Consider the following 14,171-nt stretch of genomic DNA (forward strand, 5'->3'; position numbering starts at 1 on the left):
AGCAATTAGTATAGTTCAATTTATGTGATTTCTAATGTACCAAGTGCAATAATTTGGTCTCATACTTGATTTTTTATTTCTCAGACTGAGTCATTAAAAGTTGATCAGTGATATCTGGCAAAATTATTTAAAGTGCTTGAGGAATTGGGGAGACTTGCTGCTTATGTGATCAGATACACAAAAATGAAGTTTTTCATTTCATTAAATATTTGATTAAAACTGCTAAGTTTGAAAATGTTTACCAAGAAATAGTTTGCAGAAATTTTGCTAACTTGATAGAATAAAGGCTTTTGAGCAATATCTTTCAGACTTTTACTAATTAAATATGGAATCTTGAGTGCAATATAGAATCACTTATTCAACAAATACTGAGAACCTGTTATATATTAGGCATAGAAACAATTTCAGAGCTCATAGAAAATGTTTTCCTCATTTTTCAAAGCAGAAATTTAGTTTTCCAAGATCCCTCGGGAGTAATAGTATAGCTGGGATTCCATCGCAGGATTCCTTCTTTTGATAGCAGTAGATTGTGGATTTAAATATTAACCAAAGGCTAAACAAACTACAGTCTGTCACACAAATAGCCCCACAAATTAATTCCATTTTTTTTAAGTTTTTAAAAATTTGGTCACAACTATTAAACCTCAATGCACACACTGAACCAAATTCTACACTGAGAGCTCACTAAGTGTTAGCACTTGCCTAGATACTGACTATCACTACAAATCCCTCCCCCATGGCACTTACAGTCTAATGGAGGAGATCCACCTTGTAAGTAAATTTTTGCCTTCCCTACATTATCCAGGAAATGCAATAATACTTTCAGGTCAAGATTTAAAGACAACCTTTTGACATAATTATTTCCATGAGTGTCTTCCCCTCCGAAGATCTTATCCAGGGTAGGTGGGAGCAAGCTTGTATCTCACTGAAACCCAACCTCTAAAAAGCCCTATGGATTCAGTTAGAGAACTCCCAGTTATCCTTGTTAAAAAGTTACTTCCTCTTTTTAACCTCTCTGGACTAGAAGAAATATCTTTGAGTGAAAAAAGCAAGACTTGATATCACATATAATCCAGTCCTATACCTCTAGAATACTAGAGGATATGGGGCCTAGGCATGAGAACATTCTAGAGGTTGGGAGTCAACAAGAGTGAAGACAGAGCCAACGAGTACTCACTGTGCTAAACACTCTGCTAAACACTCTGATAATAGAATGTAAATCTCATCTGCAGCTAAATTTGCTCATGGCCAATATTGGAATGCTGGAAGATTTAGTGCTGAGAAAAAATGGTAATATTTACTTGACCTATTTCAGATTCCCTAGCCTCTATCACATTGTTCTATTATTATTTTGAATAATGATGTGATATCCTAATGGGGCAAAACTGCTAAAGTATGAAGATTATATTTTTTAAATTATTGATTTATTTAGCTGATCTTGGTTGATAATTACATGATTAAATTATTGACTTCCCTATCATTTGTCAAGTGGCTAAAAAAACCGTTCAGGAACATTACTGGGAATCTAGGAGTTAATAAAACCTCTAAGCCGTCAACATGCAGAAATCCATTTAAAACTAATGTTAGAACCAATTTTTTAAAGGGTGGATATCTGATTTCTTGTTTCATATCAGATTAGAAAGAACATATTAAAAGATAATTGGGTTGTTTGGGGAGAATAGGGGAGGTTCTAGAAAAGTAAAGAGCAATCTGCTACCTTCAGGCCATATTCAGCCTATCTAGTCAATTGTAATCACAACGTTCATTGACTATACCTTCTCCCAGGCACTGGGCTAATAAGCATTTTGTAATCCATTATCTCATTCCTGTTTTACAAAGGAGGAAACTGGCACTGAGATTAAGTAACTTCCCCAAAATAACACAGTATTTGGCTGAGGTATTAATTTGAACCTAAGTATAATTTAGGAGCCCTCTATTTGGTATGCTATGGGTTTTTTTTGTTTTGTTTTAATTTTTAAAATAATCTTTTGTAGAGACAAGTTCTTTCTGTGTTGCCCAGGCTGATCTGGAACTGCTGGGCTGAAGCAATTTTCCCATATATGCCTCCCAAGGTGCTGGGATTACAGGTGTAAGTCACACCAGGCCCAGCCACGCTATGTTTATTATTAGACATATGACATTAGGCTATATTTATTATGTTTATGATTAGGCTATATTATTAAGCTACTATTTTGGGGAGTTTGTTGTTGTTGCTGTTATTGTTGTTTTGTGAGATGGAGTCTCATCCTGTTGCCCAGGCTGGAGTTCTATGGCGCTATCTCAGTTCACTTTAACCTCTGCCTCCCGGGTTCAAGCGATTCTCCTCAGGCCCCTGAGTACATGGGATTACAGGTGCACACCACGACGCCTGGCTAATTTTTGTGTTTTTAGTACAGAAGGAGTTTCACCATGTTGGTCAAGCTGGTTTCAAACTCCTGGCCTCAAGTTATCCACCAGCCTCAGCCTCCCAAAATTCTGGGATTGCAGGCATGAGACACCAGGCCCAGGCTTGGCTTGTTGTTATTTTAAAACAACAACAACAACAAAACAAAACAAAAAAAAAAAAAATCTAATAGTGATGGCATCTCACCAAGTTGCCTAGGCTAATCATGAACTCCTGAACTCAAGCCATCCTCCCAAATTGACCTTCCAAATGTTGGGTCTGAGCCCTGGCCAGCATGAATTTTCTAAGTCAGACCAAAGAACTGTTGACAGATAACTTTTTGTTGAGGGAGGCTGTTCTGTGCATTGTTGGATATTTAGCAGCATCCCTGACCTCAATCCAATAGATGCCAGTAGCAACTCGCTCCTGATTATGATAACCAAAAATGTCTCCAAACATTGCCAAGTGTTCCAAAGGTCACTTCTCTGGTATCATTTAACTTTCCAGCAACATTTAAAAAGAAAAGAAAAGAAAAGAAAAAAACCTGACCACCCTTTGTTTAAAAACTTTCTTTTCTGATTGTGTCAAAATCAAAGGGCTGGGCACGGTGGCTCACATCTGTAATCCTAGCACTTTGGGAGGCCGAGACGACGGGTGGATCACCTGAGGTCTGGAGTTCCAGACCAGCCTGACCAACATGGAGAAACCCCGTCCCTACTAAAAATACAAAATTAGCCAGGTGTGATGGCGCATGCCTGTAATCCCAGCTACTCGGGAGGCTGAGGCAGGAGAATGGCTCGAACCTGGGAGGCAGAGGTTGTGGTGAGCCGAGATCGTGCCATTGCACTCCAGCCTGGAAAACAAGAGCAAACCTCTTGTCTCAAAAAAACAACAACAACAACAACAACTTCCTTCTCTTGGCTTCTATGATACCTCACTTTCCTGGATTTCTTACTCCTGTGTGGTCTGATCTTGTTTTTTTCTGTTTTCCTCCTCCTACACCTAATCTCTATTGGAGTGCTCCAGAGGTTGGGTATGTACTCTCTTCTTTTGTTTATCCAGATTCTCTTCTCAGGGAATCTCATCCAGGGCCTTAGTTAAAAGTAATTTTTATACGCTGATGACTCCCCCATTCTTATTTCCAGCCATGGAAATAACCAACATCCCTGAATCTCCAGAATTATATATACAATTATTTATGTTACATCTTTACTTGGGTATCAAAAAAAAAAAGATAGTTTGCCCCAGCGCAATGGCTTCCCACCCCATGCGGCAGAAGGATCCCTTGAGGAAAAGAGTTCAAGGCTGCAGTGAACTATGACTATTATAGCGCCACTGCACTCTAGCCCCTGGGCAACAGAGAGACCCTGTCTCTAAAAGAAAAGAAAAGAGGCCGGGCGCTGTGGCTCACGCCTGTAATCCCAGCATTTTGGGAGGCCGTAGGCGGGCAGATCACGAGGTCAGGAGATCAAGACACGGTATAAACCCTGTCTCTACTAAAAATACAAAAAATTAGTCGGGGGTGGTGGTGGGTGCCCATAGTCCCAGTACTTGGGGCTGAGGCAGGAGAATGACATGAACCTGGGAGGCAAAGCTTGCAGTGAGCGCCACTACACTCTAGCCTGGGCAACAGAGCTAGACTCTTTCTCAAAAAATAAAAAGGAAAAGAAAAAGAGATAGCTTAAGTTTAACAGAACTTTTGATGCTGAACCCCAAACCCTTTTTTCCCCATATATTTCCTATTTCTGAAAATGGCATCACTATCCATCAAATAGTTCTAGCCAAAAACCTAGTACTCATGCCTGATTTTCTTCTCTCCACATCTAGCCCAACAGTATACCCTGTAAACTTTACCTTCAAATATATCTTGATTTTGTTCACTTCTATCTCCATTGCAACCACCTTTGTTCCAGCCATAATATTTTTCACCTGGACTACTGGAATTGTTTCCTAATTATTCTCCTGGCCCTTATTGTCCCCACTCAGTATTCAGCGTTTTGGTTTTTTTTCTTTTTTGAGACGGAGTCTCACTCTGTCCCCCAGGCTGGAGTGCAGTGGTGCAAACTTGGCTCACTGCAACTTCCGCCTCAGGTTCAAGCGATTCTCCCCAGTAGCTGGGATTATAGGCACCCACTACCACACCCAGCTAATTTTTGTATTTTTAGTAGAGATGGGGTTTCACCAAGTTGGCCAGGCTGGTCTTGTACTCCTGACTTCAAGTGATCCACCCGTCTCAGCCTCCTGAAATGCTGGGATTACAGGCATAAGCCATCATGCCCAGCCAGTAATCAGCATATTTTTTAACATGTAGTAGATTATGACAGTACCTTGTTTAAAAATCCTCCAAAGGGCATAGTAGCTCATCCCAGCACTTTGGGAGGCCAAGTGGGGGCAGATCATTTGAGACCAGAAGTTCAACACTAGCCTAGGCAACATTGTGAAACCCTGTCTTTACAAACAAACAACAACAACAAAAATTCTCCAAAGGCCTTCAGTTGCCCTAAAAACCAAATCAAACTTATAACGGTCCTTTCAGGGCTCTGTATGAACGGCTCATTTCTATGTCTTTATCTCATACTATTTTGCCTCTGATCCAAACACAATGGTTTTCTTTCTGAATTTGAATATTTCAACCTCGTTCTGCCTCATGGATTTTGCATTTGATGTTTATTTGCCAGGAATATTCTTCTCTTGGCCCTTCCCATGACTAATTTCTTCTTTTTTGTTGTTTTTGTTTGTTTTTTGAGATGGAGTCTCACTCTGTCCCGCAGGCTGGAGTGCAATGGCATGATCTCGCTCACTGCAACCTCTGCCTCCCGGGCTCAAGCAATTCTGCCTCAACCTCCCAAGTAGCTAGGATTACAGGCATATGCCATGATGCCCGGCTAATTTTTGTATTTTTACTAGAGACGGGGTTTCACCATGTTGGCCAGGCTGGTCTCGAACTCCTGACCTCAGGTGATCCACCAGCCTTGGCCTCCCAAAGTGCTAGGATTACAGGCATGAGTCACCATGACCAGCTGATTTCTTCTTATCAGAAAGGTCTCAATGTCATTATAGTGGATGATGTTGGTGCCCCATCCAGATCCCTTTACCAAGCTGGCCTGCCCATACCAGCTGCTGTGAGTATTAATGGCTATGGACTCATAGTTAATTTATTTTCTAGAGAAATGTCCTCTATTAGTCGGTTTTCACACCGCTGATAAAGGCATACCCAAGACTGGATAATTTATAAAGAAAAAGAGGTTTAATGGATTCACAGTTCCACATGGCTGGGGAGGGCTCATAATCATCTCAGAAAGTGAAAGGCATGTTTCACGTGGAGGCAGACAAGAGAAGAACATGACAGCAAAGCGAAAGGGGTTTCCCCTTATAAAACCATCAGATCTCATGAGACTTATTCACTACCATGAGAATGGCATGGAGTGGGGGAACTGCCCCCATGATTCAGTTATCTGCCAGCAGTGGGTCCCTCCCACAACATGAGGGAATTATGGAGCTAGAATTCAAGATGAGATTTGGGTGGGGACACAGCCAAACCATATCATGCCCTCAGCAAAAGAGAAGCTTGGGAAGTCACACACATCACTACCTTACCTGGGAGGTTACATATGTCATCATTTCCCACTTCACCATGCTGGAGGCAACCCCATAGCCAATGACTGACTGAAATAAAAAGGGGAACAAAATGCTGACCTCCTTGCCTTAAGATCGGACCAATACAGTAGCCCCCCGCCCCCACCAACCTTACCTGCTGGGAGGAATACATTTCAAGACCACCAGTAGATGCCTGAAACAGCTAATAGTACTTTTTTTCCTATACATATATATCTATGATAAAGTGTAATTTTTAAATTGGGTAAAGTAAGGCTGGGCGCGGTGGCTCAAGCTTGTAATCTAAGCACTTTGGGAGGCCGAGGCAGGTGGACCACCTGAGGTCAGGAATTCGAGACCAGCCTGGCCAACATGGTAAAACCCTATCTCTACTGAAAATACAAAATTAGCTGGGCATGGTGGCACATGCCTGTAATCCCAGCTACTTGGGAGGCTGAGACAGGAGAATTGCTTGAACCTGGGAGGCGGAGGTTGCAGTGAGCTGGGATCGCACCATTGCACTCCAGCCTAGGCAACAAGAGTGAAACTCCATCTCAAAAAAAAAAAAAAAAAAAAAATTGGGCACAGGAGCACAGTAAGAGATTAACAAAAATAATAAAAATAAAGCAGTTACAACCGTATACTGTAATAAAACTTATGTGAATGTGGCCTCTTTCTCTCTCAAAATATCTTACTGTACTGTACTCAACCTTCTTGTGACGATGTGAAATGATAAAATGCCTACATGATAAGATGAAGTAAGGTGAATGACATAGCCATTGTGACATAGCATTAGGCTAATACTGACCTTCTGACCATGCATAAGAAGGAGGATCATCTGCTTTTTGGTGATTCTGGGTCATCGAGCAGTGATGATGTGCATGGATGTCAGAAGCAATGACTGACAGGTTGGGTAGTATATACATCATGGATAATGCCGGATAAAGGCATGATTCATATCTGAGGCAGGACAGAATGGGATGGCCCAATATTTTATCATGCACTCAAACAACACAATTTAATACTCATGAATTGTTTATTTCTGGGATTTTCCATTTAATATTTTTGGACCACGGTTGACTGCAGGCAACTGAAATTGTGTACAGCAAAACTGCAAATAATGGAAGACCACTGTACTGTGTTGCAACTCATGCTCCAAAGCTGCCTTTGGACCTGGCTAAGGTTAAACTATAGCTGAGATGGTATCTTTGCTTACCTTTGCAAGAAATTTGTCCATTTCATGTAAGTTATCCAGTTTATTGGCATACAATTTTAATAATATTCCTCTTTTAATATCTGTAGAATTTGTAGTGATGTCACTTCTTTAATTTCTGATATTGGTAGACTTCTTTCTTTTTTTCTTTTTCTTTTTTAAAATTAACCTTCATTTATTTGGGTACGTCTGCTTTATTTCTTGATCACTTAATTTTATTGGTATTATCAGAGAACCAGGTTTTAATTTCATTCATTTTTCTGTATTGCTTTTCTGTTTTCTGTTATACTGATTTCTATTCTTATAATTATTATTTTCATTCCCTCATTTACTTTATTTTATTTTGTTCTTTATTAGTTTCTTGAGGTGGAAGCTAAGGTTATTGAGGCTGTTCCTTTCTAATATTGGTGTTTAGTACTATAAATTTATTCTAAGTACTGCTTTATAGGCATCCCACAAATTTTGATTTTTTTTCATTAATCTAAATTATAGGACTTTCCTTTTTTTTTTTTTTTTTTTTTTTTTTTTGAGGCAGAGTTTCCCTCTCATCCAGGCTGGAGTGCAATGTCGCGACCTTGGCTCACTGCAACCTCTGCCTCGTGGGCTCAAGCAGTTCTCCCGCCTCAGCCTCTGGAGTAGCTGGTACTATAGGCATGTGCCACCAGGCCAGGCTAATTTTATTTATTTACTTATTTATTTATTTATTTACTTACTTATTTTTTTTTAGAGTCTTGTTCTATCCCCCAGGCTGGAATACAGTGGTGCTATCTGGGCTCACTGCAACCTCCGCCTCCTGGTTCAAGCGATTCTCATGTCTCAGCCTCTGAGTAGCTGGGATTACAGGCACCTGCCACCACTCCCAGCTAATTTTTGTATTTTTAGTAGAGATGGGGCTTTGCCATGTTGACCAGGCTGGTCTCGATCTCCTGACCTCAGGCAATCCAACCGTCTCTGCCTACCAAAGTGCTGGGATTACAGGAATGAGTCACCGTGCCCAGCGGACCTTATCTTTTAGAGAAGTTTTAGGTTTCCAGAAAAATTGAGCAGAAAGCTGGGCGTGATGGCTCAGCATGTAATTCTAGCACTTTGGGAAGCCGAGGTGGACAGATCGCTTGAGCCCAGGAGTTTAAGACCAGCCTGGGCAACATGGCGAAATCCCATTTCTACTAAAACTACAAAAAACAGCCGGGCATGGTGGCTCAGGCCTGTAGTCCTAGCTTCTTGGCAGGCTGAGGTGGGAGGATTTCTTGAGCCCAGGAGGTCGAGGCTACAGTGAGCCAAGATTGCATCACTGCATTCCAGCCTGGGCAACAGAAGGAGAACGTGTCTCAAAAACAAAAACAAACAAACAAAAAAAAATTGAGCAGAAAGTAGAGTTCTTATATACATTTCCCCCTGCACCCCATAGGGTTTTCTCTTATTGTTAACATCTTGCATGAGTGTAGTGCATTTTGTACATTAATGAATCAATATTGATACATTATTATTAAAGTTCATAGTTTACATTAGGGTTCACTTTTTGTGTTGCACAGTTCCTTAGGTTTTGACAAATGGTGTTTTCACTTTTTATCACTTTAAAATGCTTAGAAATTTCCCTTTTGATTTATTCTTTGTCCCATGGGTGATCTAGAAGCATGTTAATTAGTTTCCAAAAACTTGGAGATTTTCCAAACAGCATTCTCCTATGAATACCTAGTTTACTCTGGTCAAAGAACACAGTCTATATGATTGGAATCTTTTAAAATGTATTGGTGTTTGTTTTATGGCCTTGATTATGGTCTGTCTTTGCAATTATTCCATGTGAATCTGAAAATAATGTGTATTTTGCTGTTGATAGGTGGTCTGTTCTATAAATGTCAATTAGACAAGTTGATTGATACTATTGTTCAAGTCTTCTGTATCCTTACTGATTTTCTGTCTGCATGTTCTATCAATTGTTGAGAGATAAGTGCTGAAATCATTAATTGTGGATTTATTCCCGTAGTTCTAAAACACTTGGAATCATGTATTTTGAAGCTCTGTTCTTAGATATTTAAGAAAGGGAATAGTGGAGGGCAGAGAATCTGATGCTGAGATCAGGAAGGAGAATGAGTTAGTTTTTTTTTTTTTAATTACATATGTGATAACTGAAAATGAATCATGAAAGGATACCAATTGGGAAGGATCAAATAAACTTCACGGATGACATGATTACTATGTAGAAAATTCCAAGAAGCCAATTTTTTAAACTCTCCTGAAACTAATAAGTTATCATAGCAAGGTTGCTTGATACAGCTTAGTATTTTGGAAACCAATTGTTTTCCTACACTCTAGCAATAAACCACTGGAATTTGAAATTAAAAATGCAGTGCTATGTACATTAGCACCAAAAAATTGAAGTACTTAGGAATAAATCTAACAAAATACGGTCAAGACCTAACAAAATTCTGATGAAAGAAAGAAAAGAAAATGTAAATAAATAGATATTCTATGTTCATGAATAGGAAGGCTCACTATGATTAAGATGTCAGTTCTTACCGATTGGATTTATAGATTCAATGCAATTCAACCAAAATCTCAGTAAGTTATTTTGTGGAAATCAACAAACTGATTCTAAATTTTATATGGAAAGGCAAAAGACCCAAAATAAAACAATACTGAAGCTAGAGAATAAAGTAAGAGGACTGATCTACTGACTTCAAATTCAAGACTTACTGTAAAGCTACAATAATCAAGAACAAACAGGTCAGTGGAATGGAATAGAAAGTCCAGAAATAGGCTGGAGATGGTGGCTAACACCTACAATCCCAGCATTTTGAGAGGCCAAGGTAGGCGGATCACTTGAGGTCCGAAATTCGAGACTAGCCTCTCTACCAAACCCCCTTTCTACCAAAAATACAAAAGTTAGCCAGGCGTGGTGGCATGCACCTGTAATCCCAGCTACTCAGGAGGCTGAGGCACAAGTATCGCTTGAACCCGGGAGGTGGAGGTTGTAGTGAACCAAGACCACACCACTGCACTCCAAACTGGGTGACAGAGTGAGATTCTGTCTCAAAAAAAAAAAAAAAAAAAAAAAGAAAGTTAGTTCAGAAATAGACCCCACCAATACAGTCAATTGATCTTTGACAAAGAAAAAAAAGCAATTTAATGGAGAAAGGTTAGTCTTTTCAATAAATGGCGCTGGAACAATTGGACATCAACATGCAAAAAAATGGATCTAGACAATGGCCTTATTCCTTCATAAAAAATAATTAAAAACAACTCACAAACCTAAATATGAGACACTCAATGACAAAACTTTTATAACATTTGAGAACATCTAGGTGATCTTCACTTAGCAATGAGTTTTTAGATTCAATACCAAAAACATGATTCATGAACGAAGAAATTCGTAAGTTGGACTGTTCATTAAAATAAAAAATTTCTGCTCTGTGAAAGACACTATTAAAAGAATGAAAAAACAAGCCACAGAATGGGAGACAATATTTACAAAATACATACTTGATGAAGGATATGTATCTCAAGTATACAGAGTCTTAAAACTCAGTATTAAAAAACAAGCAACCAATTATACAACATGGTGACTACAGTTAATGACAATATATTGTATTTTTGAAAAATACTTAGAGTAGATTTGTTTGTTTGTTTGTTTGTATGTTTGTTTGTTTTTTGAGATGAAGTCTCACTCTGCACCCAGGTTGGAGTGCAGTGGCGCAATTTCAGCTCACTACGACCTCTGCTTCCCAGGTTCAAGCGATTCTCCTGCCTCAGCCTCCCAGGTAGCTGGGATTACAGGCATGCACCACCACACCCAGCTAATTTTTGTATTTTTAGTAGAGATGGAGTTTTGCCATGTTGGCCAGGCTGGTCTTGAACTCCTGACCTCAAGTGATGTACCCCCCTCAGCCTCCTGAAGTGCTGAGATTACAGGTTTGAGCCACCATGCCCGGCCTTAGAGAGTAGATTTTAAGTATTTATTTAAAAATAAATAAATAAATAAATAAATAAATAAATAACTATGAGGCAATACATGTGTTAATTAGTTAGATATAACCATTTCAAAATATATTTTATTTTATTTATTTTTGAGACAGAGTCTCACTGTGTCGCCCAGGCTAGAGTGCAGTGGCACAGTTTGGGCTCACTGCAACCTCTGCCTCTTGGGTTCAGCAATTCTCCTGCCTCAGCTGCCCAAGTTGCTGGGATACAGGTGCCTGCCACCATGCCTGGCTAATTTTTGTAGTTTTTGTAGAGATGAGGTTTTGCCATGATGGGCAGGCTGGTCTTGAACTCCTGACCTCAAGTGATCTGCCCGTCTTGGCCTCTCAAAGTGCTGGGATTACAGGTATGAGCCAGCGTGCTTGGCCTTAGAGAGTAGATTTTAAGTATTCTCACCAAAAAGGAGATAACTTTGTGAGGTAATGCATGTGTTAATTAGCTAATTTTAGCCATTTCACAAGGCATATATATTTTAAAACATCATATTTTACATGAGAAGCATGTACATTTTTGTTTGTTTGTTTCATTTTGTTTTGTTTTTTTGAGACAGAGTCTTGCTCTGTCACCCAGGCTTGAGTGCAGTGGTGCAATCTCCGCTCACTGCAACCTCTGCCTCCCTGGTTCAAGCAATTCTCCTGCCTCAGACTCCTGAGTAGCTGGGATTACAGGCGTGTGCCACCAGTTCTGGCTAATTTTTGTATTTTTAGTAGAGACAGGGTTTCACCATGTTGGTCAGGCTGGTCTCGAACTCCCGACCTCATCATCTGCCTTCCTTGGCCTCCCAAAGTGCTGGGATTACAGGTGTGAGCCACCGTGCCCGGCTGAGAAGTATGTAAAATTTTATCTGCCAATTTTAAAACTGCAAAATCATTTTCTAGTAAGGTTGAGCCAAGTTATATGTCTAACAGCAGTATTTGAGAGTATCCATCTAATCTTAACTTTGTTGCAGTGAATAATTTTAAAAAAACAGAATGTGATATAAATGTATGTATGTAACATATAATTGTAAGCCAATTTGGATAACAAAAAAGAAAAGAAAAAAAAAACATAGAAAGGGGCTAGGGCTAGGGTTTTCACTGCTAGAAAAAAAACAGCAATCCAATTATGGCCCAAATAACAAAAAACAGGCAAAACAATGTGAATTGACACCTCATCAAAGAAGATAATACAGAAGGCAAACAAGCATATGAAAAGGTGCTGAACACTACACAGTATTCCACTAGGGAATTGCAAATTATAACAACAATAAAATACGTTATACATCTATGACAATGCATAAAACCCAAACCACTGACAACAAATGCTGGTGAGGATGTGGAGAAACAAGAACTCTCATTCATTGCTGGTGGGAATGCAAAATACTGCCTCCACTCTGGAAGACAGTATGGCAGTTTCTTATAAAACCAAACATGCTATTAACATATAATCCAGCAATTGCACTCCTTGGTATTTACCCAAATGAGTTGAAAACTTATGTTTACACAAATATAAAACATATATTTACACACACACAAAATATATAGATATCTATAGCAGCTTTACTCATAATTGCCAAAACTTAGAAGCAACCAAGAAATCTTTCAATAGGTGAATGGAGGCCAGGCGCAGTGGCTCTCATCTGTAATCTCAACACTTTGGGAGGGTGAAGGGGGTGAATCACTTGAGCTCAGGAGTTCAAGACCAGCCTGGGCAACATGGCAAAACCGTATCTCTACAAAAAATACAAAAATTTAGCCTGGCGTGGTGGCATACACCTGTAGTCTCGACTACTCAGGGGTGCTGAAACAGGAGAGTTGCTTGAGTCCAGGAGGTCAAGGCTGCAGTGAGCCAAGATTGTGCCACTGCACTCCAGCCTAGATGACAGAGTGAGACCCTGTCTTAAAAAAAAAAGAAAAAAAAAAAAAGAAAAACAAACCAAAAAAAAAAAAAACAGAGGAAAAGAAAAGAAAAAAAAGGTAAATGGATAAACAAATACTATTCAGCCATAAAAAGATAGGAGCTGCTGGAAGCAGTGGAATCCCAGCACTTTGGGAGACTAAGGTGGGAGCATTGCTTGAGCCCATGAGTTTAAGAGCAGCCTGGGCAATATAGTGAGACCCTGTCTCTAGCAAAAATAAAGTAAAATATAATAAACAAACAAATAAACAAACATGAACTATCAAGTCTTGAGAAGATATAGAGGAAACTTAAATACATATTGCTTAGTACAAAAAGTCAATCTAAGAAGGCTATATGTTGTATGATACCAACTATGTGACATTCAGGAAAAGGCAAAAACTATACAGACAGTAAAAGAAAAAAAAAAAAAAAAGAGTGGCTGCCAGAGAGTGTGGGAGTGGCAGAGATGAATAGATGAACACAGGGGATTTTTAGGACAGTGAAACTATTCTGTATGATATTGTAATAGTAAATACATGACACAGTGCTGTTGGCAAACAGCTATAAAACTGTGTGACACCAAGAATAAGCCACAATGTAAACTACAGAGTTTAGTTAATAATGTATCCATATTGGTTTATCAATTGTAACAAATACTAATGCAAGGGACTAAAGCACATAAAATTGGAACAATACAGAGAATATTAGGCCCCTGCACAAGGATAACACACAAATTTGTGAAGTGTTCCATATTAAAAAAATAAATTTAAAAATAAAACAAAAAATAATAAGGGAAACTCTGGGGGTGACATGGTATAAGATAACTTCTGTACTATCTGATCACTTTTCTTTCTTTTTCTTTAGAAACAGGGTCTCATTCTGTTGCCCAGGCTAGAGCACAGTGCTGTGACCATAGCTCACTGCAACCTCGAACTCCCGGGCTAGTAGTGATCCTCCCCTTCTGGCTCCCAAGTAGCTGGGACTACAGACATGAGCCACCATGCCTGGCTATTTTTTGTTTTATTATTTCTTGTAGAGACATGGTCTCACTATGTTGTCCACACTGGTCTCCAATTCCTGGGTTCAAGTGATCCTCCTACCTTGGCCTTCCAAAATGCTGGGATT

The 14,171-nt window shown here is 39.4% G+C and overlaps 1 pseudogene; it reads left to right on the forward strand.

Annotated features, from left to right (window-relative positions):
• Positions 1-13,702: 13,702 nt before the first annotated feature.
• Positions 13,703-13,803, forward strand: LOC114679787 (U6 spliceosomal RNA; annotated as a pseudogene).
• Positions 13,804-14,171: the final 368 nt, after the last annotated feature.

The sequence above is a fragment of the Macaca mulatta genome, chromosome 7 (assembly GCF_049350105.2).
Source record: "Macaca mulatta isolate MMU2019108-1 chromosome 7, T2T-MMU8v2.0, whole genome shotgun sequence".
NCBI classification, from domain to species: Eukaryota; Metazoa; Chordata; class Mammalia; order Primates; family Cercopithecidae; genus Macaca; species Macaca mulatta.